Source organism: Prionailurus bengalensis, chromosome B3, assembly GCF_016509475.1.
Source record: "Prionailurus bengalensis isolate Pbe53 chromosome B3, Fcat_Pben_1.1_paternal_pri, whole genome shotgun sequence".
NCBI classification, from domain to species: Eukaryota; Metazoa; Chordata; class Mammalia; order Carnivora; family Felidae; genus Prionailurus; species Prionailurus bengalensis.
In genome coordinates this window covers 12,458,127-12,484,270 of record NC_057355.1, presented here as the reverse complement: position 1 = coordinate 12,484,270, position 26,144 = coordinate 12,458,127, and the positions used below count along the sequence as shown (strand labels likewise).

Sequence of the window (26,144 nt, the reverse complement as noted above, 5' to 3'; positions counted from 1 at the left end):
AAATCAAAAAAAATAAAGATAGCCTTTAAAGATACACAGGGCTTTATAACGTAAACAAAGTGCTGCTTGTCAAGTTTTGTCCATCCATCCATCCAACCGTACATCCATGCCTTTGTTCATTCATTCATTCAACAAACATTTTTGGAGTGCCTACAATGTACCAGGTACATGAGGAGCATTAGGAATGCTCACAATGAGTCTTGAATTTCATCTTCATTGTGCAGACATTAACACTGAGGCTCGGGCACTTAGTCCAGGTGACAGTTAAGTGATCATGGTCTTCCAACGAAATATCAGGAAATTAGCCAAATCTCCAGCCAGGTAATTCCTATTTTTCTCTTCCTTCCACATACCGGAAATGCCATAGAGAAATGATCTGTGGCCTGGATCTCCAAAGCCAATGCTCCTTTTTCTTAGTGGAATTGGTTTTTTTTTCCTTTTCTTGTCAGCAGCGCTGGCCTTTTGCTGAGAGTCGGGGGTCCACGTTGTAGACGTTCTGCTGGAAACAAAACCTCTTTCCTTCCCGTGTAGAGTGGCTTTCTAAAGCACTTCGCGAGAGGTTCTTGTGTTGCTCTTTGCTAGAGAACCACTCTTCACTCCCCACAGGGAGCTGATTCTTCACAGCAGAAGCAAGAGCGCAGATGAACGTGAAAACAGGGATGACTGGGGGAGGGGGAGGGTAGAGATTTGGGGGGCCTTTTGGCGGCCAGAACCTCACTTTTGCACACAAAATTCCAAGTACTTACAAAGTGTGACTGATGCGTTCTTTGTTACCCAGGGCCATATGCCCGTTTTTCCAGGTTCTCCGCAAAATTCAAGGCCCTGCGTTTGCACTGCGTTGCCCCCTCTTCTAACGCAAAGCCAAGCAGGTAGCCTCTCCCAACCCCAACAGCCCCCCGTAGCTAAAATTCCTGCAAAGAAAAAGGGTAGAAGCTGCTGGAGGTTGTCCCGGATCTTTTGAGCCCGAACCCTGGGGTTTGAAAGGATCCTCAACGGTCTACCTAGCTGTTTGCACACGGAAAATCCCATGTCCTGCTCAGAAAGAAAAGGCCAGGTGTCCCGTCTTCCAACTTGATGGAGATCTGGAAGATCCGCAGTGATAACTTTTGTCCACTATGAAGCTATTTTTTCCCGGTGGCTGAATCATATGGCCCATCCCTGTGGGTGGGTTGGATTCTCCCTCCAGAATAAAGCCACGCTCACCCTCTGCAGGTATCTGGCGAGAAAGAGAGCTTAGGTAGCAAGTAAATGTCTTTAGAAAACTTTCTAGTGGGCAAAGCACACGAAAAGCAATAATTGAGATACACTTCAAGCCTTTCTTATGGGTCCTAACAATGGCTACTTAATTATGGCAGGTGCTGTTCTTGGTGTTTATTACATGTACGGACTCGCATAATCTTCAAAACAACCATTAAGAGCCACTGAGCCACTCAGCCTGCGGTCTGTGAACCAGCATCATTAACACCATCTGGGAGCTAATTAAAGATGCAAAATCTCGGGCTCTGCTACAGGCCAAGTACATCAGGATCTGCACTGTAAGAAGCCGATGTGTGTTCATAGTCCAATACGAGAAACTCTCCTCTAGTTGCTCCTATGGTCCCCATTTTATAGACAACAAAACCAAGGCACAGAGAGACTAGGTAACATGCACAAGAATATGCAAACAGTAAGTGGCAGAGCCGGGATTCAAACCCAAGAAGTCGGGGGTCAGAGCCCGTGCTCCCCACACCGCAAACCACTGACGTTTAATCACAAGCGAACTACCTTCCCGGAGCAGTTTCTCGTTCCCAGCCCCTGCCATGAGCCAGAGAGCCCCCTCCCCTTCGTTACCAGAGTCTATCCAAAATATTGCTCTCATTGTACTTCCCCGGAGAGCATGTCCAGTGTTACCGCCCCCCGCCAAAGACTTGCCAGGCCAGGTCTAAATCCTATCTCATACGGTAAGACCTCTGACAATATGGCCCCAAAGCAAAGCCTTACCAACTTCATCTTTCAGCTCTTCCTGCCTCCCCACTCCTGTCACCCAAACTCGGGGTACTTTGTATCTTCCCACAGACTGGGTATGGGTATGCCCTCTAGAATTTCCTCCTTCTCCACCTGGCAAAAGCCAGATCCCCCCACAAATCAAGGCCAAGCGTCCTTGCAACATGGAAGCATTTCCCAGCTGCCTAGGCCAACGATTATTACCTCAGGCCCTCTGTTCTCACCCAGTTCGTACCACGCTGGGAAATCTTACATGTGTTGAAGGGTGTACATCTTTCCTCCAAACCCAAGGTGTGATGTCCATGTTCAGAGACCATACTGTATATGTTTTGGGGCCCACTGTGTCCACTGCGGTGCCCTGCCCGTGGCAGTGAGGGCTTCTACTGGGAGTCGGAGCCACGCGTGGGCTGCCTGGCTCTATGGATAAATGGAGGAAAAAGAGCGTCTTACTCAATGAACCCTTTGCTTGGTGGAAAAATGTGCCACCTTCCATATTGTGTCTTCACCCTAATGAGCCCTGGAAGAAAAGCCCAGACTATTCAACGCACAGCTCACCTTAAAAAGCACCAAGCTGTGGAGCAGAGGTTGGAGAGTGTGGTGTTGCTACCATAGCCTTTCTGTCTGCACCGGATACCGGAAGGAATTCTCTGTGTCCCTTCCGATTGCAATGTTCTGTGAGCCAAAAACGACATTGTGTACGAAGCCTACACCCAGGCTGTTTGGCGTGGTGCCACCAGGCCCTTCAGGCTGGGAGAGGGAATGATTTCAGTTGTTCATAATTTGGGGCCACTGGTTACTCTGGGGCACATTTCCTTTTGCTAAATTTCAATCTCTTATGCCAAATCAACTTGCCCTCTGCAATAGGTTTTGGGGAAGTCCGGGCCCTTTCAGAAGCTGTCCTGAACACAAAACCCAATTCCTTGGCCGTATCCACTTGCATGGCAGTATTTGGTTTTTTGTTTGTTTGTTTGTTTGTTTGTTTTTTTGAAAACTCTCAGATGCCAACACTTCCTCCAAATTATTCAAAGAAAAAGCCAAAGAGTAGGCCAAAGGCTGTATCAGAAGAGGGAACCCTAAACAGCTTCACTATTTTTTTCTTTATCACTAGAGAACATGCCTATGTGGAGAGAAATCTCCATCCATATTGTAACTGGCAATTTCATTACCCCCTGAATTTTGAAGCCTTTTTAATATTCACACGTGGCCTCAGGAAAAAAAAAAGTGATCCTAGGGGCGCCCAGGTGGCTCAGTCAGTGAAGTGTCCAACTTCGGCTCAGGTCATGATCTCGCAATTAGTGAGTTCGAGCCCCACATCGGGCTCTGTGCTGACAGCTCAGAGCCCAGAGCCTGCTTCCGATTCTGTGTCTCCCTCTCTCCCTGCCCCTCCCCTGCTCACGCTCTGTCTCTCTCTCTTTCAAAAATAAGCATGAAACATTTTTTTTAAGAAGTGATCCAGAGGATGTACAAGACCCTTGTCTACTTCTCACCTCCTACTGTGTGGAGACTGTAGGAGTGGTCTGTGCATGTCTGCCATGGAACATTCCCTTGCCCAGTGCCACTGCGGGCCCTCCTTGCTGTCAGCCGTCCTCTTCCCAGCTCTCAACCTCTGTGAAAACAAACCGGACAAGCAACTCCAGGTCTTTAACCGTGCTCCCCTAGGTACCTGTGGTGCTGCCTCACACCTGCCTATTTGTCACTATTCTAAATCCAACCAGTCCGTCAACACCTAGGTGTGTAGCTAAGCATGGCGTAGGACATCTGGAGATCTGGGCCGTGAAGGGATACTCCCACCATGCTCTCTTCTAAGCTCTCCCTATCGCCTCCCTCCCTGGTGAAGAACTTTTGAAACTCCGTGGTAATTGACTTTTAACATATCTGACCCCATGTTTCCACCATATTGATGGCAGGAGCCCAATTACACTCCAATTTGTTTCTTCCCACAGTGCCTGGCACCTTAGCAAGTACTCAATAAATATTTGTTGGATTCATTGGACGCATAAAGTTCCCTTCATTTACAGAAATACTCCTCTGTGATTATAGAAAGACATACGTCTACATACTTAATAGCCTTTCCTAAGTGCAAATGGAAATATTGCTGTATTAAAATGAGGCCAATAGAAAGGGGTAAGAATATTCAGAAGAGGCTGACTCATTAAACGTTTTTCTTTTATTTTAGGAAAGTGCTAGTAGTATCCAGTAAAATGGTGCTCAAGCCCCCCCATGTAGTGGGTAGGGAGCGGTAAGGCAGAAAGCCCAGGTGAGCCAGAATCTCGCTGCACAAAGGCAGCTTTTAACCTCAATCACTACTGCTGACATGGGCAGGGGATGGGAGGGATTTGTAAGGATATTGGAAAATGCCATCGAGGAAAAGGTTTTGATTAGAGTGAACAAATCTTTTCTGGACAACCCTCAGACAGAGGCTTTTTGTCCTTTTTTCTTCCTGAAAAACCATCACAAAGCCTTTCTCAGTACCACAAGAAGCACTACGGTTGAAAGACACCTTCCTGGGGGCATCGAAGTCCCAACTGTGGGAGACTTTAAAAGGCACCTCCACTGTGAAAATTTGCATCGTCGCCATCAGAAATAGAAACAGCTATGAAAATAAAAATTAAGATCCTGCGTTCTGGGTATCTAAACCCCAGTGCTCCTGATCTCATCAACGGTTGGAAATTCAACTTGAAAAACTGCAGCAGAGATCCCTTATGGCCTCCCCCCCTTGCAGCGAGAAGCATGCGTAGTGGTTAAGAGCTTGGAGGCAGGCTGCCTGGGCTGGGATCTAGATCCTCCGTGGACGAGCTGCTCTTTTTAGCAAGCAACCTCCTAGCCTCACTAGGTCTCGGTTTCTTCCTCTGTGAAATGAAGATAATACCTGATAAGGTTGCTTTGAGAACGAGATAGGTTAACATTGAGGAATCAGTGAGTTAACACTGTCAAGCGCTTGGAACGTGTTTGGCACGTTGAAGCACCGTTGTTAAAGAACAACGTGCAGGGGCGCCTGGGTGGCGCAGTCGGTTAAGCGTCCGACTTCAGCCAGGTCACGATCTCGCGGTCCGTGAGTTCGAGCCCCGCGTCGGGCTCTGGGCTGATGGCTCAGAGCCTGGAGCCTGTTTCCGATTCTGTGTCTCCCTCTCTCTCTGCCCCTCCCCCGTTCATGCTCTGTCTCTCTCTGTCCCCCAAAAAATAAATAAACGTTGAAAAAAAACTAAAAAAAAAAAATTTAAAAAAGAACAACGTGCAACACACAAGTGACAAGTGTGAATTGGAGAAGGGTACAAAGCCAAAGATACGGTTTTCATACTGGCTTCTTTTGTGAAGTGTCTGTTCAAGTATTTTGCCCACTGTCATTGGACGCTTTGTCTTTTTATTACTGATTTCTTTTTTTTTTTTTCAACGTTTATTTATTTTTGGGACAGAGAGAGACAGAGCATGAACAGGGGAGGGGCAGAGAGAGAGGGAGACACAGAATCGGAAACAGGCTCCAGGCTCTGAGCCATCAGCCCAGAGCCCGACGCGGGGCTCGAACTCACGGACCTCGAGATCGTGACCTGGCTGAAGTCGGACGCTTAACCAACTGCGCCACCCAGGCGCCCCTTATTACTGATTTCTAAGGGTTCTTTACATATTCTTTTGTCAGCCCTGTGTATTCGAAACGCATTTAAAGATGCTCAATATCACGAGTCATTACAGAAATGCAAATTAGAACCACAATGATGACACTTGCCCACTAGACTACCTAACATTAAAAAGACAGGTGCCACCAAGTGTTGGTGAGGATGACGAGCCATCGGCACGCCTAAGTGCACTGCTGGAGGGAGTATAAAGTGATGGGACCGTTTTGGAAAACAGTCTGGCACTTTGTCACAGAATTAAACATCTACCTAACATATGACTTGGGTATTTGCCCAAGAGAAATGAACACATGGGTTTACACATAGGCTTGTACCAGAATGTTCACAGCTGCTTTGTTCATAATAGCCAAGCACTGGAAACAACCCAAATGTCCATCAGCAGGGGAAACGGATGACATTCCTTGGTATATTGATACAACGAGATTGATACAATGACCCAGATGAATCTCACGGACAGTATGTTGAGATCAAGATGCCAGACACAAAAGAGTGCATACTGTGTGCTTTCATTTATGTAAAGTTCAAGGACAGCAAGACTCATCTATAGAGCTAGAAATCAGAAAGGTGTTACCTCTGGGAGGGAGGGGGGATTGATTGGAAAGGGCCAGGAAGGAATATTCTATGGCAGTGGTTCTAACCTGGGGGAGGGGGGGGACGGGGGGGGGGGGTGTTGATTTTGCCTCCCAGGGGACATTTAGCAATGTCTGGAGACATTTTGATCTTCGCGCTTCTGGCACTTAGAGCACAGATGCTGTTAAGTACCCCACAATAAACAGGACAGCCCCCAACATAGATCCACCCCCACATGTCAATAGTGCAAGAAATCCTGCTCTAGGGTAATGGCAACGCCCTACATCTTGATTGGCTACATGGGTGTCAAACGTATTGGTCAAAACCCCCCAAGCTATTTTGCTTTAAGTAATTATACCCCAATTTAGAAAGACACTGAACAAAAGCAAATCTTTTTGGGCGGCCCTACAAATCCTGCGCTAACCACAATGCCCTCTGGGGTTGAGAAGAGATCTTAACCGGGAAGAGCCCATCAATACCCTGGTGATGAGAAACCCGACGCACAATGAATGGGTAACCAATATATGGGACACTTTCCCCAAGAAGTTTAGAACATACCGATAGAGTTTTTAGTAATTTTAAAACATTCCAGAAATAGGTCTATGGAAGAGCATACGAAGCTAGGAAGAGAGAACTTTTTAAGAAAACATCAGGGCACCAACAGACCTTGCCACAGACCACGCCTTAGTGCAACAGTCAGGGAAGTGTTCATAAAGGGTAACAATCCCATTAGACTGTGTATAGCTGGAGCATTTATTCCACAAGTGTCTTCATAAATTAATAAGTTAATTGTCACAGCAACTCTCCAAGATGCAGAAGGTGTTAATCTTGCCATGAATAAGCTGCATCTTAAGAGTTTAGATGCTGTGCTGAAGTCACCCACTCCTGGGGGTGGTCATGGATGGAGGAAACACAGAGCAGGGACTGAATGGGGCCAGGGCCACATGCAGCCCGCAGCCTGAGCCTCCCGTTCCACGCCTGGACCTCACTCTGGGTACCTGGGAACCCAAGTCCTTTGTCCAGTGACCCCCAAGCCCACTTCTGTGGCCAGCAAGAGTCTCTTCCCTGGGTCTGTTGTCCTGCAAATAGACCACCCCACCAGTGTGAACATGCCATGTTCACAGGGCAAGAGAGGAAGGTACAGTGAAAGCTTGGGTTTGTGGCTGGGTCATTCACATGCAAAGTTGTCCCTGTGCCTTTGTTCTCAGTAAGCACAAGCTTCTACCTAAACAGTCCCTCACGGAATAAAGAGCCGCTGTCTCAGCTCTTTGGGTAGATGTGTGCTGGCCAAAGGCACAATTACCCCTTCACGCTTCCTCAATGGGAATTTTTTCTTCTGTAGTCACAATGTCACAGCCCTGACCCATTGCAGTTCAGGTTAGATTTATGCGGCCAAATCCACTTTGGTGTCAAGTTTGAAAACAAAGCTACGCTTTCTTGGGGCGCCTGGGTGGCTCAGTTGAGTGTCCAACTCTCTGATTTCGTCTCAGGACATGATCTCACGCCTACTGAGATGGAGCCCTACATGGGGCTCTGCACTGACAGCCTGGAACCTGCTTGGGATTCTCTCTCTCTCCCTCTCTGTGCCCCTCCCCTGCACTCTTTAAATAAATAAACATTAAATTTTTAAAAATTAGAAACTGCTTTCTCAAACCGACTCACATTTTGTTATTGCATATATGGGACCTCAGACCTATACTAGGAGTTTCACTGAGATCTCTTACTGCGCCCCCCCCCCGCCGCCCCCCTGCAGACTCATGGCCGAAGAAAGCTGTTTCTTTAAGCAAGTGAAATGGCCGGCAAATTCTTCCTCGATCCAGGAATATCGTTGCAGCAGAAATTCCTCGAAGTTTCCAGAATGTGGATGCCACACTAGAGTGCTGAGGTAGCTTCTGTCATATTTTCCAGCGGAAATCAGGGAGGGGAGAAATGTGTTTTCTCAGTGTGCTCTCTTAACCCAAAAGTCCTGCTTTTGACATATAACCCTGGAAGCGGGGTCAGGGAGGTCAAGAGCCGTGCACTTTCCAGTAAGGTGTCCTGTTTTGCTAATCAAGGTCTTTACTACTATGAGCAAGTACTAAGTTCTTTCACAGGTATTTACTGCAGTGTCTGCCAGTGTGTGTGTGTGTGTGTGTGTGTGTGTGTGTGTGTTCTGCTTCATGTTTCATGGCATCATTTCAAATACCCCCTTCAATATGCAAACCGTCTATAAGCTGCTGTTGTGTGTTTTACCATATAGCTGGCCTCATTTATGTGTTAGGAACATTTTATCCATTCATTTATATCAACCAATTAACTGTAGACCCAAGTATTACAAGCCCTTGCTTTGACAATTTGGAAATCAACACATAAGTTTTTCTGGCTTTAGGAGACAAAACACTCTCGTTCACCATTGTGTCCGTCAGATTGGAAATGTCTCACCTCGAGCAGCAAAGTTGTCAAAGAACTCTAATGGGGGAAACAGACATGTAGGGAAAATAAAAAATTTCTTGTGTATCTTCCTTGGTCCATCATAAGAACCAAATTTTGAATATTTATGGGTATGTCCAACGGAAACAATGGTCTGGAGCACACCTCGACTCCACTAGTTGTGGAAGGTTTAATCCTCTGTAGACCAGTGTGAAAGAGGTGACCAGGAAGCCAGATTAGAATGAGCCCCATTTGGCACCCGGGTGGCTCAGTCGGTTAAGTGTTCGACTTCGGCTCAGGTCATGATCTCATGGTACGTAAGTTCAAGCCCCACATCTGACTCTGTATTGACAGCTCAGAGCTTGGAGTCTGCTTCAGATTCTGTGCCTTCGTCTCTCTCTGCTCCTGCCCAGCTTGCTCGCTCACTCTCGCTCTCTCTCAAAAATAACATTAAAAAAAATATTTAAGGAATGAGCCCCCATCTGTATGCAAAACTCTAACCCAAATCTCACACACGAAGAGTCAGTAGATCATCAGTGGGACTTCGGTCTTCATCTCCAGCTTCTACATACCTTGAAACCCAAATTCTGGACAAAGAAGTGTTTTAGGACCAGAACACAGGGCAGCAAGGGCTCTGAAATCAAGCAGCCCTGATCTCACCAGGTCTAGGTCTAGTGTTGGAAATTAATTTCACCTCTAAAACCTAACAAACCTAACTGGTCATTATTGAAGTGTGCCTCTTCCCATCTACCCCATAGATTGGTTGGGAAAATTAGAGAACGTTCTTGAAAGCGCTGGCCAACTCAGAAAAGGCACTCAAAAGAGGTGGCTTTGATCATTGTCACAAGTGAAAAATTCTCACCCCAAGCCACTATCTTTGTCAAAAGACCATGATCTATTACAGCTATTATGTTCTCCAGTCTGCACTATCTTCTAAAAAGTTGACTAGAAACCTGGCTTCCGTTGCGATGATGCCCAGTCAACCACCAACCTGTAGAAGGTGCATTTCTTGCCACAGGTGTTGGCCAACAGAAGTGCACAAGCCAGCTGCTGGGCCAACTTGCTGGAGGTGAGCAGGGGCCAAAGATGGTTACTCAGAGCTTCAGGTTGAAGGGCTTTCTCCACATGCATGACACTGAGCTAGGAGCTGGAAACCCAACTCAAAAGAGAGTCCTTGTCTTCAAAACAGCTACCAAAGGCAATGGAATAAGGCAGCCAATGCCCAGCTCCATAAGAGTACAGAATACATAGGTGTGAGCTTACTAAGCCCAGCATCTGGGGGGAGCCTTGAAGATGGGCAAAATTTGAAGAAGGGTAACTGGAAGCGAATACATTGCAGCGGGCGGGGGCGGGGAGTCACTTCCCTTTCACCAGCAAAATTATCAGAAAAAGGTAAGAGTTGACCCCCCCCCCCCAGAGCCCCATGGAGTCAGGCTGGCCTCTTGGGCCAGGCATGACTCTGTGTGGGTGTTATATGGGGACATGGGCACAAGCACTTCTCTGTCCTGTTCCCTCTGTGGAACTTCAGCTTTGCTTTTTTTTTTCTCCTAACAACATAAATCTAGGGACACACTGAAAAGGAACGTTCCTGTGCCCACTGAAGGCTAAAACTAGAGCAGACAAAAATGCATTCAACGATGCTTTAGCAATGTGCATGCAGTCAGCTTCTATAGCTTGAAACATGGGGGCACAGTATCTCGAAATTCTGCCTCCTTAGCTACTGACTTAGGAACAGACCTCAGATAATCTCCTCCACTGCCATAGGCAGAATCTGCAGGAGAAGCCATTCCAGAAAGTTCCCCCGAGCTTGAACATCTGTGGCTCTCAGATATTTCATTCCTGGCCCAGACTTCCTGTCTTTGCCAACCACTATGATTAAAAATGCATCCAAAGTAAACCTCAGACAACTGAACCTTCCTCATCAACGTGGGGGGCACTTGGTGCTAGAGGGTGGTCACCCCAAGTCATTTGTAAACGTTGCCCCAGGTGCTCAGCAGCTGGCTGGAACGGCTCATGAAATTCTATCCCAGCTCCCAGCACACCAAGAAGTAACCCAGGGAAGCCAACAACCCCATCCCACCTGTGGAAATTAATGGCGCCAGCTCAGCATGTTGGCAGAGAAAAGAAATTTACACAGCAAACAAACCTGCTGAAAAAATTGGAAATATTTGCTTAACAGGAGCACATTGATTAAAGTCACTCCAAGATCAAATTACTCTCCCAGCCCCGGGCGATTTCACCCCGGAGGGCAGCAGACTCGTATTGGCAGAGTATTGATGAAAAGCTCTCTCTATGTCTAGATGCGCCATATTAAGGGCGTTAATCTCAGAAGTGGCCCATAATTTTACTCCTACACTCTTCATTTGGAAGAGTTTAATTCCAATACAAACAGTAATAAGGAAATAAAACCATGGATGTATGTCTTTCCAATACCCGTCTTTGGTAAGAATCTTTCATCTTTATGGTCAATTAAAGCTCATCTTAAACATAAAGTTAAGCTCGTTTCAAACATTCTTCCAAGGTTATTCGGGCTTTCTGAAATCCTCTACAATTTAAAGGAAACTAAAAAGCAGAGCCAAAGCCACTTCTTAACTACAAAGGCAAACAATCACCAAATAAATGTTTAACAGGAGCGTTATCACATCACCTATATGGACAGCATATTTGTACACGAGGAGGGCATACATAAGGAGGGAGCCATATCAGAGAAATTAGCTGTTCCAAGAAAGGTCCCTCACCTGGTACCTGAAGAGAAGGGCATTTGAGGGACAGGCCAAGGTGGGCAAGCTACATAGGGTAGTTTATTGGCTGTTTGAAGAGGCTGGTTGGGTCTCTCTAGGCCAGTGCAGCTAGCCAGCAGAGAAACCAGTTCCCCATGGCCACCCTGCAAATAATTCATATTCCATTTGCCACAGCACTGAGTAGGGGCAGCCTGGGCTTTGTGTGCCTCTGCTCCCTAAGATCAGCCATGATGAAGCAAGAACATCTCACACCCTGGGTCAGGTGGCTTCTCTTGTGACCCTTCGAGAGATGAAAGAGCCCGTGCCTCATGCTAGAAAAGGACACTTCAGTGCATGTCTTCTCGGCCCAGGTGCCTAAATACGCAATAGCACCAAGGCCCAAGGACCTAAAGGTAGCAAGAAAAAAAAGCAAAATGCATTGGCACCGACTGACTACGCACGCCTGGACCTCCTAGCTTCTGCTACCCCGTCTCCAGCCAGTAGCACTCCGGGCTGCCCACCCCTCCCACGCAGGGTGTTTGGACAATGCTGAGCTCGGGCCTGGAATCACCCTCCCTTCTTCACTCCCAAGCGTCCATCTCCAAGCCGTAGGAACATGCAACTCTCCCCCCATTCAGGCCCCCCGTCTCTAGCCGAGGACATTCTGCACTGGCAGACCAGACGCCCAAGTTACAATGTCAGCGAATGCTCCAAGAAGTTCCCCTGGTGGACAAAGGATGAGCTCCCTACACCCTGCTGGAAATCAGAGAATCCACGCTTCCCACCCAGCCACCTGCCTCTGAAGAGGGTATGGAATCCACTCTGCACACATGTGCTTGTGCAGGTGCACACGCACGCACACACACACACACACACACACACACACACACATACAGGGTCGCACTTAGATGGGATTTGCAAAGGTTTTTGCCTATATGAGTTCATCGGGAACCCAGAGGGGGCAGGGAACAGGAACAATGGGAAGAAGGATATCAATGGAATGGGGGAGGGGCAAAGACAGTGGTCACCACAGGAGACAAGGGGAGGGAAGCCACCATGTTTAAGCACCTAGGTACCAGAAACTGTTCTGGGTCTGCTTTTTCTCCTTTTCCTCATTTAATCCCCACATTACTTCTCTGTGAGAAGCCAGGGTTCCAACACTGCCTGCACCTTAGAATCACCCGGGTATCCTTTAAATAATACAGATGCTGAGCTCCAACGGCCTCACCTGAATCGCAGTCTCTAGAAGTAGGGCCCTGCATCCATGGGTTTTAAAAAGCATCCCAGGGGTGCCTGGGTGGCTCCGTTGGTTAAGCATCCAACTCTTGATTTCAGCTCAAGTCATAATCTCACATCATGGTTCGAGGGATCAAGCCCCACGTCGGGCTCTGTGCTGACAGCATGGAGCCTGCTTGGGATTCTCATTCTCTCTCTCTCTCTTTCTCTCTCTCTCTCTGCCCCACCCCTGCTCTCTTCCTCTCTCTCAAAACAAATAAACATTTTAAACATTTATAGGAAATAAAAAAAGCATCCCAGGAAATTCCACTGTGCAGCCAGGACTGAGAATCACCCTGCCAAGAAACCCTAAGCTCCTTTCCCAATCTTGTATTATGACATATCCCCATAGCATTGAAAGAGAGCAGCCTGCACTGGGTGCCTGGAGACAGCCCTCTTGGGGCCAGCCTCCTGCCATCTGAGCCTCTGCCCCGGGCCCTAGACCTGCCAAAATTGCAGTGAAGTGTCACCCAGAGGAACTCGGGATTTTTGCTTGGCATGATTCAATTAGGGGATGAATTGCAGTTAAATTTTGCTTTCTGAAACCCCTCAAATTCCTAAGGCTGTTTCAGTCTTGAAAATACAAAATCATATGCCTTAAAAGATTCACAGCTTTTCAGATAAGTTTTTCTTTCTGGCTTCACCCAGATGCAGAGCCACCTTGCAGGAGATCCCCGTCGCTTGATTATGATGTGCGGTGAGCAGCCAGATGTCACTCTGAAGAATAAATTTTTTGGCTGAGGAGAAAATGCATGCTCTACTTCCTGTTAATTGATTTGCAAGGTTCCAATTTCAGTAGCAAATTGCTTCTGCTGCCCAGGTATTTCATATCTCATATGAGCACTTAGAAAACTCAATATTCCTTATGCCAACCAAGAAACGACAAGAATTGTAGTTTAAATTTTGGATCATTTCTCTACTTTTAAATACACACCGTTCTAAGTGGTGCTGGTTACAAACAGATCAGGGTAGTTTAAAAAACTAATAATGTTTAATAGTGTTTTTTAAGTGGCCTTTAAACCCTAAGAAAAGGCTCCTCACGGAGCACCTGGGTGGCTCAGTCGGTTAAGCGTATGACTTTGGCCCAGGTCATGATCCCATGCAGGGTTCAAGCCCCGCATCAGGCTCTGTGCTGACAGCTCGGAGCCTGGAGCCTGCTTCCGATTCTGTGTCTTCCTCTCTCTCTGCCCCTCCCCTGCTTGCACTCTGTCTCTCTGTGTCCCAAATATAAATAAGTTTTTTTTTTATTTAAAAAAAAAGAAAAGAAAAGGCTCAGCACTCCCCAGCCATGTAATCAGTCCTGATAATAGCAGCCCTGGGCCAGGAATTCACGACGCTGAAGGACTCTCGCTTACACCCGAGGAAATAGCCTGAGGTTTGCTCAGCCGTCGATGAGGGAACCGGGGCAGGAAGCCGGGCTCCTCAGTACCCAGACCAAAAGAGAAAGAGCAGAGGACCTGGGTCAAACTTCCAGGCCTTCAAATCCCAGCTCTGCCCAAATGTGAGCCTTCAAGGAACGCCCTGCATTTCTCTGCAAGGCCTCGGTTTTCCCTCTGTAAAAACAGCAGATTGGGAGACAGACGCTCAAGTGTCTTCTCCAGCCTGAACACTCTGTGGCCTGAGGACCCCGGGTCAGGCTGACCCAGACTTGATGCCCAGCTTGGCCGCTTAGTGGCTGTATGGCTCTGACCCTCCCTTTCTTCCTCCTGCATTTCTGTCTCATCGAATGTGAAACTCAAATGAAAAACAGCTGTCGTTTTGAAATGTTGTGGTCACTAAGGGATTCCTGTGGGAGGCATGCCTGGCAAGGGGGTAAGTGCCCCTGGAGGGCTGCTTTCACGAATCATCCCCTGGGAAATGAGTTGAGCCTGCAAAGTTCCTCTGTCATTCTAACCGAACTACCCAGGCCTTGTGCTCCCTTTGAGAGTTTACCTCTCGATTATCCAGAATTACTCTTTTTTTTTTTAATATGAAGTTTATTGTCAAGTTGGTTTCCATACAACACCCAGTGCTCATCCTAACAGGTGCCCTCCTCAATGCCCATCACCCGCTTTCCCCTCTCCCTTCCACCCCCCATCAACCCTCAGTTTATTATCAATTTTTTAAGAGTCTCTTATGGTTTGGCTCAGCTCCCTCTCTTTTTTTTTCTTCCCCTCCCCCATGGACTTCTGTTAAGTTTCTCAGGACCCACATAAGAGTGAAAACATATGGTATCTGTCTTTCTCTGTATGGCTTATTTCACTTAGCACCACACTCTCCAGTTCCATCCACGTTGCTACAAAGGGCCAGATTTCATTCTTTCTCATTGCCATGTAGTACTCCATTGTGTATATAAACCACATCTTCTTTATCCACTTGTCAGTTGATGGACATTTAGGCCCTTTCCATAATTTGGCTATTGTTGAAAGTGCTGCTATCAACATTGGGGTACAATGTGCCCCTATGCATCAGCACTCCTGTATCCCTTGGGTAAATTCCTAGCAGTGCTATTGCTGGGTCATAGGGTAGACCTATTTTTAATTTTTGGAGGAACCTCCACACTGTTTTCCAGAGCGGGTGCCCCAGTTTGCATTCCCACCAACAGTGCAAGAGCGTTCCCGTTTCTCCACATCCTCTCCAGCATCTATAGTCTCCTGATTTGTTCATTTTAGCCACTCTGACAGGTGTGAGGTGGTATCTGAGTCTGGTTTTGATTTGTGTTTCCCTGATGAGGAGCGACATTGAGCATCTTTTCATGTGCCTGCTGGCCATCCGGATGTCTTCTTTAGAGAAGCGCCTATTCCTGAATTACTCTTGACCGCTCTTCAGTAACTGCCCTGGGCACCACATGAAACCTTCCACACAGGACCTGCACTCCTGATGGGTGGGGTCAGGGCAATCCTGACTTCCAAGGGCAATCCTGCTGTCTGGGGACCACTGCCCCAGAACAGACCAGCCATGGGCTGCCCCCACGCCTGCAGGTGCCCTGCTGCTGCTCAGACGGGCTGTCTCCCCCTCCCTCCCTTTTGCTCTCTCCCTCCACTTGCCCCAACCCTTCACTTTTACCCACTTTACACCTCATTTTCTTCCTGGCCCTTCCTTTTGTCCCCTTTTCCTATGAAAGGCCTCACTGTGCTCCCAGGACTTGAACTTAGCCTTTCGATGATACAAATCCCAGTTCTTCCGGGTAAATATTTCACTGCAACCTACAAAGCATCACACTCCAACACAGACTATCACAGCCAGTGTCTCCTCCAAATGTACCTCAGTTCTTTCAATAGGATCCGGCCAAAACCATCCCACAAACACTGAAGAAAAGGCCATGAGGTCCTGAATGGGGACAGGGCGAGAATAACACCAGACCCTAGAATTCATGTCCTCCAGAGTTGATAGGAAATATAAAACTACTTGAGCCAGCATCTCATCTGACAATTGGGACCCTCCTACCATAGCTCCACTACGTGGTCCCCATGTCATTTTTGTTCACATCCAATAAGGAAACGTTTGCCTCTTGATGTTAGCCTTGTCATCTGTAGAGAGCTCTGATCATCCAAATCCCTTCCTTAGACCATCTCCCTGTGGTTCCTTCCTCTGTAGCTGGTTTTCTGGATGAGGGGATCCCAACGCGTCCCCATGGGGACCTGTGCCCTCTTCATGTGAGCCCTTCACATGGATGCCATGCTTCTCACTCACGGGAATCACCCCACTTGTCCCTTGATGCTTCGTGACCATTGCTGCCTTCATGCAGCTGGACAAGAAGTCTGGAGATAGATACCAGCCCAGGTCGAAAGTAAGGCAATTGCATTGAGAGAAGTGTCTGATTCAGGGAAGGGGGTAGAAGTGTCTGATCGGGGAAGTGCGCTTTAAGGCTCAAATACCCCCAAGATGTTAAGACATCACACCCACCAAAGGAGACCCATGAAATTGCAGTAAAAAATATATATATATATGTTCACTGAATCCCGGAAGCCTTCTCCTTAGGAGAGGAAACACCCCAGGGTTACGATGCCCAGAGTCCCAAGAAAGCAGTAGGACACCCCAGGAGTGTTTGTTTTAGTAACTTTTCCTCAGGGCTCGTCCCTCCCTCTCTCCACCTACTTCTCTTGTGCTCATGCACAGAAAGGGTAATCTATCACTTCCAACACGTAGGACCCAGATTCTAGGCTGCTGCCAGCAAATAGGGAAGAGGAAGGTAGGGGTGTCAGGGATTCCTTATCACAGAAGGTGAGCTTCAGCAGGTATGGTCTAAAACAAAGGCAAGGGCCACTCTCTTGCAACTTTAGTTGGCCAATATCCCCATCTGTTACCATGATTGCTATCTGATACTGTTTATGTGCAGTACATAGGGAATGGAGAGAAACAGAGTCCTACAGACCCACAGACACAAACAGAACATGTACACACACACACACACCTTTGCTCTATTCCAAGCTTAGCAAAGGAAAGAGAAGATGATGCCTTAAGCCACCGCTTCACAACCTCAGCCCTCTACTCTGGGCTTTGCAAGTGTCACACACGTCCCTGCAAGGGGGCGTCACTGTCCTCATTTAACAAATAGGAAAACTGAGGCTCAGAAAAGTTAAGTAACACAAGCTCTACAGCTGGATGGCTTAGAGCCGAAATTCAGATCCACGTCTGTCACATCTTCCCGAGCCTGGGCCTCGGCACTCGCCGTTTCTCTTGATGCAGGCCACAAATCACCGTCGCTTGAAGACGAGCCCGGCACCACCCCTAATTCCGTGCTTCAGTACGTTCAGTGATTTCTGCTGATAAACAACCACTGTCCCCGCCGAGCAAAAAGGGCACACACAAAGGAGACAGAGATGAGCAGTCAGCAGGAGTTGATCTGGTCCCGTTCGTCACAGCCCCAACTATTTTAGAATCACTGTAATAGCACATGATATGCAACTCTTCCTTTTTGTCTCAGAGTTTTCTGTTTGGGCAGGAGCCCGAGGGGCCTGAAAAGCTGAAAACAGCAGTGACGCTGGGCGCCCCCATCACGAAGTCATGTGGTGGGCATAGCAGGCTGTGCGTGCAGGAGGCAGAATGCCACTTCTGCCTGCAAGGGCCGGTCACCCACCTCCTTCCTTCCAAAGGTGGCAAGAGAGAGAAGGTTTCTTCAGAGGAGTTGAACTGGGCTGTAGGGGTTCCCACACACCTCCACGGTACGTGGGCTCTGTCGCTTGACCTCAGGCTGCGTGAAGAAACTTCAAAAGCGTTAACACAGGGGCACCTGGGTGGCTCCCGCGGTTGAACGTCTGACTCTTGATTTCAGCTCAGGTCATGATCTCACGGTTCGTGGGATCGAGTCCTGTGTTGGGCTCTGCACTGACAGCACAGAGCCTGCTTAGGATTCTCTCTCTCCCTCTCTCTGTGCTCCTTCTCCATTCTGTCTCTCTCTCTGACACACACGTAAATAAACATTTGAAAAAGTTTGTGTTAACACGGAGCATTTAGGGGTCACAGGGATTGGCGTCTACACCTACCTGGGGAGAGACTAAGGATGAAAGGCCGTGATTCATCCTCCCTGCCTGGTGGCCCAGCACTGGAGCAAGGTTTACTTCCACAGGTAGCTGGCAAAGGTAAGTGGGGTTTTGTGGTTGCTGTTTGCGGGGAAGAGCCAGCCAAAGGTCCCATCCAAGAGGATCCTCAAGATATTAATTATTCTAGCTTCATCTTAAATCTTTGTATCCAGTGAATATCCTCCCCCGTTTGTGCTTCTTCAGGGAGGCCTTGGCGGTCCCTTGATCTTCTATTGAAAACTTCAGTTTGTGATACACCAATGGAAATTCCATTTGGAATTGTTATAGATCAATTTGGGGAACATTATCTCCCTTATGATATTCAATTATCCTATCCATAAACATGGTATGTATTTTCACTTACTTAGGTATTTTTTTTTAATTTTTTTTCAACGTTTTTTATTTATTTTTGGGACAGAGAGAGACAGAGCATGAACGGGGGAGGGGCAGAGAGAGAGGGAGACACAGAATCGGAAACAGGCTCCAGGCTCTGAGCCATCAGCCCAGAGCCCGACGCGGGGCTCGAACTCACGGACCGCGAGATCATGACCTGTCTGAAGTCGGACGCTTAACCGACTGTGCCACCCAGGCGCCCCTACTTAGGTATTTTTTAAAAACCTAACAAAATTGATAAACCCCTAGCCAGATTTATCAAAAAGAAAAAGGAAAGGACCCAAATAAATCAGGTCACGAATGAAAGAGGAGAGATCACAACCCACACCACAGATGTACAAGCAATAATAAGAGAATATTATGAGCAATCAGATGCCAACAAATTGCACAATCTAAAGACCTAAATGAACTTTTATATATTTCATCTGCAAGAGTCTTACATATCTGCTTTTAGATTTATCTCCCAGGTACCGTATTTCTATTTGTTTTAAATGCTATCACATATTCTGATGGCTACCTCGAAATGCAACTTAAATTGTGTTCATTTTATATTCACAGAAACCATTAATAATTTTAATAATTTGCCTGTAGACCTTTTAGGCTTTCTGTATAGAATTTCATGTCTAAGTAATAACGTTCTTCCTTCATTTCATTTAATTTGTTGCTTTGTCTAGGATCGCAGTACAAAGTTTAAAAGATGCAGCTAGAGTAGGCATCCTGGTCCTGCTTCTTATTTTAAAGTGTTTCTAAAGGTTCATCATTAAGTATGAGACGTGCCATGGATTATTTAGGGAAGTGCCTTTATCAGATTTTAAAAGTTCTACTTCACTGCGAATATTTATCATGAATAAATGCTAAGTGGTACTGAACAACTTCTCTATATCAATTGCAAAGTTTATATGCTTTTTCTTCCTTAATTTCTGTAATCTAATGAACACCATTAATTTCCCATCTAACTTAATCTTACATTCTGGGTTTACTCTAGTAAAACCTTTTCACTGTAAAGCATATTCTGCCTGACGTGAATATAGCTCCGTGAATGAGCTATTTGAACGAGCCTTTACAGACTATTTGCTAATAAATCTTTTCATGCTTATGTTTCTGTGTCCTGATGTTTCAGTTAAAAAGCATGTCACTGTTTTTTATTTATGTTTAAGCCATTCTGACAATCTGTCCAAACCAAGTTTAGAATATACACACACACCTGCGCGCGCGCGCGCACACACACACACACACACACACGCACATATACGTATAGATGGTAAATACTAAAATATTTGAATTTATTATACTCTTTTTGTGCTTTCTGGAAGTTGTTTTTTCCAAGTTATTTTTTCCCCTCTGTTTACCATCTTTAACAATGATTGTAATTTGCCTTAATTTTCTTTCTCTACATGTGTAGAAGTTACATGCGCTATGTATCCCTCTTGGTTTTTAAGAAACTGTCTCTGGAAGTTCTCTAAGGCCTGAATAAAGAGGTTTTTTTTTCTTCCAAGAGCATTTGTATTTACTAAGCCAAATGGCAGGAGGTTCCCCCAAATCATTACTACCTCAGACTCAATGAATTCTCTTCTTGTGGTCCTTTGGATCTTGGACTCAGTGTAAATTCTCACTCTAAACCCATGCGAAGCCCAGATTGCAGTTAAAAATTCTCAAGGGACACTTTATTTAAGGTTAGTTGTTGTTGCTGTTGTATTCCTGAATCTAGAGCCAAGACTGATGCAAGGAATTTCTTTTTTGTGGGATTGACTGTGTGGACAATCCTTGATTCCCTAAAGGCCCATCTTTTGTTTACTTCTTGTTTGCTTGCTTGTTTAAACCTATTTATCACCGTTTCCCATTCTCATCCCCTTCCCTGATATGGCCAACCATTCTCATATGTCTGAGGGATATACTCAGTTGAATAGTTACCCCACCAAAAAATTCATGTCTACCCAGAATTTATTTGAAAATAGGCTCTTTGCAGCTATAATCAAATCACAGTCAGGTCATCCTAGATCACAGTTGGCCTTAAATCCAACATGACCCTTGTCCTTATAAGAAGAGAGAAATGTGGACACAGAGAAAGACACGGACACACACAGAAGGAAGACAAAGGCAGAGACCGGAGTGATGTATCCACAAGTCAAAGAACACCAAAGATTACCAACCACCACCAGAAGCAAGGAGAGAGTCATGGAATCGATTCTTCCTCAGAGTCTCCAGAACAACCATACCGACACTTTGATTTCGGACTTCTGGCCTCTAGAACAGCAAGAGAATAAATTTCTCTTGTTTTAGACCACTCAGTCTGTGATATTTTCTAGCACCCCTAGAAACCTCATACAAGACCTTACCATTTGTTTTCTTGCAAAACATGAATTGCTCTCTACCACTATAATCTCAAGTCACACAAATAAGATTGTCATGGGGTCACTTCTGCTTCCTTCGCATTTCTCCTGGCACTTTCTTTGTGACAGACCCATGGCATATGTACATCCGCTAATGTGTATTCACATGATCCCAATCCACCCACGGTGAGGGGCGCTTGGAAGTCTCCCAGCACCTATTTCCACCACAGCTTGGGATAAGCAAGTAGACATGGGTCAAATGACTATGTGACAATTTCTTTTGTTCATAGACCCAAAAAGTAGGATTGCTAGGTCAGAAGGACCATGTATATTTAACTGAAAGCACAACTAGTAGATTGCTTTCCAGAATGGCTGTACTTTTCTCACTGCCAGCAAGAGTTTCCTCGGTCCTCACAGCCCTCCACCACTTGTCATTACATGGTTCTCTACACTTGCCAATGGTACGTATAAAGTAATGTTACATTTTTACTTGTATTTCTCTGATTAATAGAGTTCAAGCAACTATTCATATGCCTGTTGGGTTTTTTTTTTAACATAAATTACCTGTTTGTGTCCTCTGCCCATTTTTTTTACTGTTGGGATCCTGTCTTATTACACGGAGCTCATCCAATGTGGGGCTCAAATTCATGAACCACAAGATCGTGACCTGAGCTGAAATCAAGAGTCAGATGCTTAACCAACTGAGCCACCCAGGCACCCCAAGACATAACAATACTCTCTAAAACAAGTGATTTAGTGAGGAGAGAAGCATTGTGTTTTCATTTTTTCCAAATTTTTTCAATGTGTCCCTTAGTAAATGACAATCAGATACTGCATTCTACTGGTTGTACTGCATTGTTTGGGTTAAAGTATATGAAGATACACAGTCGGGAAAGAAAGGAGTATTTTAATAGCCTTTGTTGATAATTTTAGATATTCTTCTTGAATAATACACTACAACTCATACATGGTAGTTTCCTAAGGGCTATTTGCAACGCGGAATCCAAAATGATATCAATGAGCTTTCTGCATACTGTTCAGTAAAATCTCACTGGACTATCTTGCACTTTCAATGGATCTTTATCCACGTATGGTTTTGTAGCACTGTTCGTTGATCATTTAGGAAATATTAATTCACAGAGCTGAACAGATCTTCTGTATGTTGACATATATCTTTACACAGTATCAAAAAAGGCACGTTTGTTAATATCACTACCAACCTCATCAGAAGAGTCTTGAAGTATCGGGAAGCTACCAAGCTTGTGATGGTGGACGTAAGTCTTCCAAAATTCTCATATTTGCTTGAAAGTTTGAATCGTTATATCACTGACATACCGTCGGCCCTTTTCTTTGAAATGACAAGCTCGCTTTTTTCATCTCAGAGAAAGCGAGGTGGGAGGTGTTGGGTTGGGGGGGGGGGTGTGGTTTACTTTCAGCCTCAAAGACTCTGTCCTGAAGAGCTACCAAGGCCAGCAGCCGAGACAGCCTGGCCTGGAGGGGGAGGGAAGCCCCGGTTCAGACCCCTCACTCAGCAGCAGAGGACAAGCTCGGCCTGTCCTGCGACCACCTACCCGGGAGGCCCCACAGATCCAAGAGCTGCCTGCACGGACCACTCTCCAGCTGAAGGAACTTCTCAGAGTCTCAAGAGTCTTACCTGTGAAGCAGATAATAACAGCAGATGTCAACCACAAGTCAATGAGCACCTGTTGTCTGCCAGGCTCTAGCTCCCAGCAGCGAACCAGCCAGACAAGCTTCAGCCTGGAGGCACTTATGCTCTGATGGTGAACACACTCGGGACCCTGTGTCGAAGATAAGGGGTAAGAAATGAGAGAATGCACGCCAGAGCTGGCTCACAGGGCCACCTCGTGCTACTGAAGAGACTTGAGGCATCACCTAATCTCCTGGCCCCCATCTGGTAATCCCACACTTCCAGAATCCCAGACAACCATGAAATGACGATCACACTGCCTTGATACCCAGTTAGCTCCTATGGAATGGTTGTAGTTAAATCAAAATAGTTTTAAAAGTTCCTGCACATCCCACCATGAGTGTCCCCTGGGTCTGAGTATCACAGAAGAGTCCTAAAATCCTCATCCTTCAGTATAGCTGGGACAGATCGAAGATATGAGGAATGTTATTTTATTTTTTCAATGTATGAAATTTATTGTCAAATTGGTTTCCATACAACACCCAGTGCTCATCCCAAGATATGAGGAATTTTAAACAAAACCATCTCTCTCCCTCCCTCCCCGCCCCCATTTTCTCTCTCCCTCCCCTACCCTCTCTCCCTCTCTCTCTCTCTCTCTCTCACACACACACACACACACACACACTTCATGCCACCATTAAGACTCCATTCTTTTAGGGTCTTCAAGGAATTCTGGTCTCCTAGGAGTGTGTTATAAAATGCAAATCACCCAGGAGGGGGTCACACCCACCGCCACCAACAGTTTACAATTGAGTTAACAATTAACTCCCTAGAAGGGGTTTATAGCTTGTAGATCTCAGAGATCGTACCAGCTCTCATCCCTGCAAACAGGGGTCCCCAAACAAATGAAGAAAGTCAGGCCTAGAACGCGGAGGCGCCTTCCCCCAGAACACACAGCCACGGGCGGGAGCATCCAGTGGAGAAGCCCTAAGTCTCTCTCCGGGTCTCCAAGGCCTCCTGTTCCTTTGGGGATAATCACACGCTCTCCAAAGGAGAGCAGGTGTAGTTCCCGTCCGGAAAGGTTTCTTTCCCCTCCAGGCTGCAGACGCCCAGCACCATGTCTCTGAAGTGCAGGGAGTTGTTCTAGAAGCATACAGCTGGTTCCGCAGAGCTCACACCAGGGCCTCCACCCTGGCTGCTGCCTCCTGGCCCAGCCCTCAGCTCAGTCTCCTTCCCCCCGGGGCCATCCACCGGGCTCCCCAGTGGGGCTCCAGCAGAGGCTGCCTGTCAGCCCTCCCTCCATCTGTGCTTTACATGTGCACCTGACCCAGCTCGGGTTCAGGGCTCCTTTTCTGTTCAAAAAGGGGAATATCCAATGGCTATTGTGATGAAACGCAGGCATCTCCCTGTTAGCACCTAGGACACCCCCGACTGGGTGGCAAAAATGGAAGGAAAGATAAGACGTCTAGAAAACAAGGCAGGGAAGCGCTGAGTGTTCTTGGGGGAGACCCTGAAGCAGGCTGTCTGCGTGCCCTGGAAAGTAGACAGAAGAAACAGTAACCCGCGCAGAATTTCACGAAGCCGGTAAGGATTCTGGATGGTCTTAGGTGACGTCGAAGAATGTCACAAACCCTGAAACTCCAAATGTGCTTCCAGGAAGATGCGGCGTCAGGGGTGAATACACGTGAGCCTTACCAAGTTCCTCTCAGGAATTCACCTTCGCTCTCACTGCTAGGAGCTCCTCTTGGCTGGACACTAAAGATCCGCCCACATCAGAACTTTCCCAAATGGTTGCTATTTACAACAGAACGAGTTGGGGATGTTCTATTTTTTTTTTCCCAGCCACCACTGTATGTGTCCGGCGTGGCTCACTCTGACCTGAAGTCGTGGGGATACAGATGTGTAAGGTGACCCTTCCCCCCCCACCCATCCCCCACCCCCAGTCACCCCTGCAAGCCTTCAAAGGGTTAAAGCTGGAGAAGAAGCTTTTAAGAACAGCTGGAAACAAAGTGCTGCCCCCAGGCTGACAGCAACCAATGAAAGGTCAGGAGGTTGAGGGAATCATTTTCCATGGGAATAATTTTCTAAGAGAAATGGTAAAGTTATTTAAATCACCAGGTGGGACATATAAAGGACAATCTTTCTTGGTTCGCAAGAAATGGATGATGTTTGACCTCGCGGATTTTCGCCTGCCTCTGATTTATATCATGAGAGCAAAACCTCGGTAATATTGAAGGATTGCTTGTGTATAATGTCTTATATATATATTATACTTTTTTTTTTTAATTTTGTGAAACAAAGCCACCTCTTTAGGGCTAAGCACGGGAGAAGGGAGAGAGGGACATAGAATACTGATACCCTTTGACACCATAATCCCACTCTTGGGAGCGCCACCCCAAGAAATATATTCAACCAGTGAAATAAGCTTTACGTGCAAAGATGCTCGCTGCAACATTATTTATGATGGGGAAAAAAACCCTAATGGCTCAGCAAAAGGGGGTGAGTTCGTAAATTATTGCCCATCAGCGTGAGAGAATACGGAGGGTCACTGATAAATGCAAGGTAACAACACGAGAAATGTCACCTTAAAAAAAGCAGATATAAAACAATATGCACAGGCGGAGAGTGACTGTTATTCTGTATCTTGAGCACCCAGAGACTAGAAAGGGCGAGGTCCTCTTTCTCTCAGTTTTATTTGATGTTATCTTCTTTTCTCTAATTAAAAATGGAAATGAGGGGCGCCTGAGTGGCTCAGTCGGTTAAGCGTCCGACTTCAGCTCAGGTCGTGATCTCACAGTTCATGAGCTCAAGCCCCGCATTGGGCTCTGCGCTGACAGCTCAGAGCCTGGAACCTGCTTCCAATTCTGTGTCTCCTTCTCTCTCTGCCCCTCTCCCACTCGCATTCTGTCTTGCTCTCCCTCTCTCAAAAATAAATAAACGTTAAGAAAAATTTAACGGAAATGAAAATGTTCATAAATTATAGAAATGTGGTTTAGTATGTTCACAGAGGTGACGGTACGCCCCTGCGAACATACGAGAAACCACTAAATTGGACATTTTCAATGGGAGAATTGTATGGTAGGTGAATTATATCTCTATAAAGCTGTTCTGAAACATGTGATTTTGTTTTAAAAAATGTGAGCCACTTTCAAGGAAGAGAGAAAAAAAATTGTTTCCAATTTAACCGACAGCGCCATTCCACAGTTGGATTATACAAGATTTTCTAATAAATTCTCAGCGTAATTTATTAAGTTGGTGACAAATACGATCTTGGACCCTGTTTTAACCAAAGCGCACCCAAGGTACTTAAGGAGACAGGATCCTCCCTGGTTCCCCGTGAGATGGGAGAGACACTGTTGGAAAAGAATTTCTCAAATCAGGCAGATGGAATTCAAATCACAGATCAACAGCTTAATCATAGTATTGCTCTGGGCAGCTTACTTGTCCTCTCCGAGCCTCTGTTTTCTCTTCCATAAAAGGGAGCCAATTCCACCAAGCAGACATGGGAGTTGTGAAAATTAAAATTCATCACGCGTATAAAGCATCTGAGACATAAAAGATGTCAGGAGCTGCTACATTTTTATTGGAATATAATATAGATGCACCGGGACCAAGTTCTAAAATTGCTTTGGGGGCGCCTGGGTGGCTCAGTCAGTTACGAGTCAACTTTTGATTTCGGCTCCAGT

At 46.3% G+C, this 26,144-nt stretch overlaps 1 long non-coding RNA gene across 1 annotated transcript in view; it reads right to left on the bottom strand.

Moving 5' to 3' along the window:
- Window positions 1-23,001, bottom strand: part of LOC122468276 — a 29,400-nt gene extending 6,399 nt beyond the window's left edge. Inside the window, exons 1-2 of the long non-coding RNA XR_006293186.1 lie at window positions 22,465-23,001; window positions 747-911 (exon numbers count right to left, since the gene is read on the bottom strand). This is a non-coding gene — a long non-coding RNA (uncharacterized LOC122468276). The remainder of the gene's footprint in view (window positions 1-746; window positions 912-22,464) is intronic.
- Window positions 23,002-26,144: the final 3,143 nt, after the last annotated feature.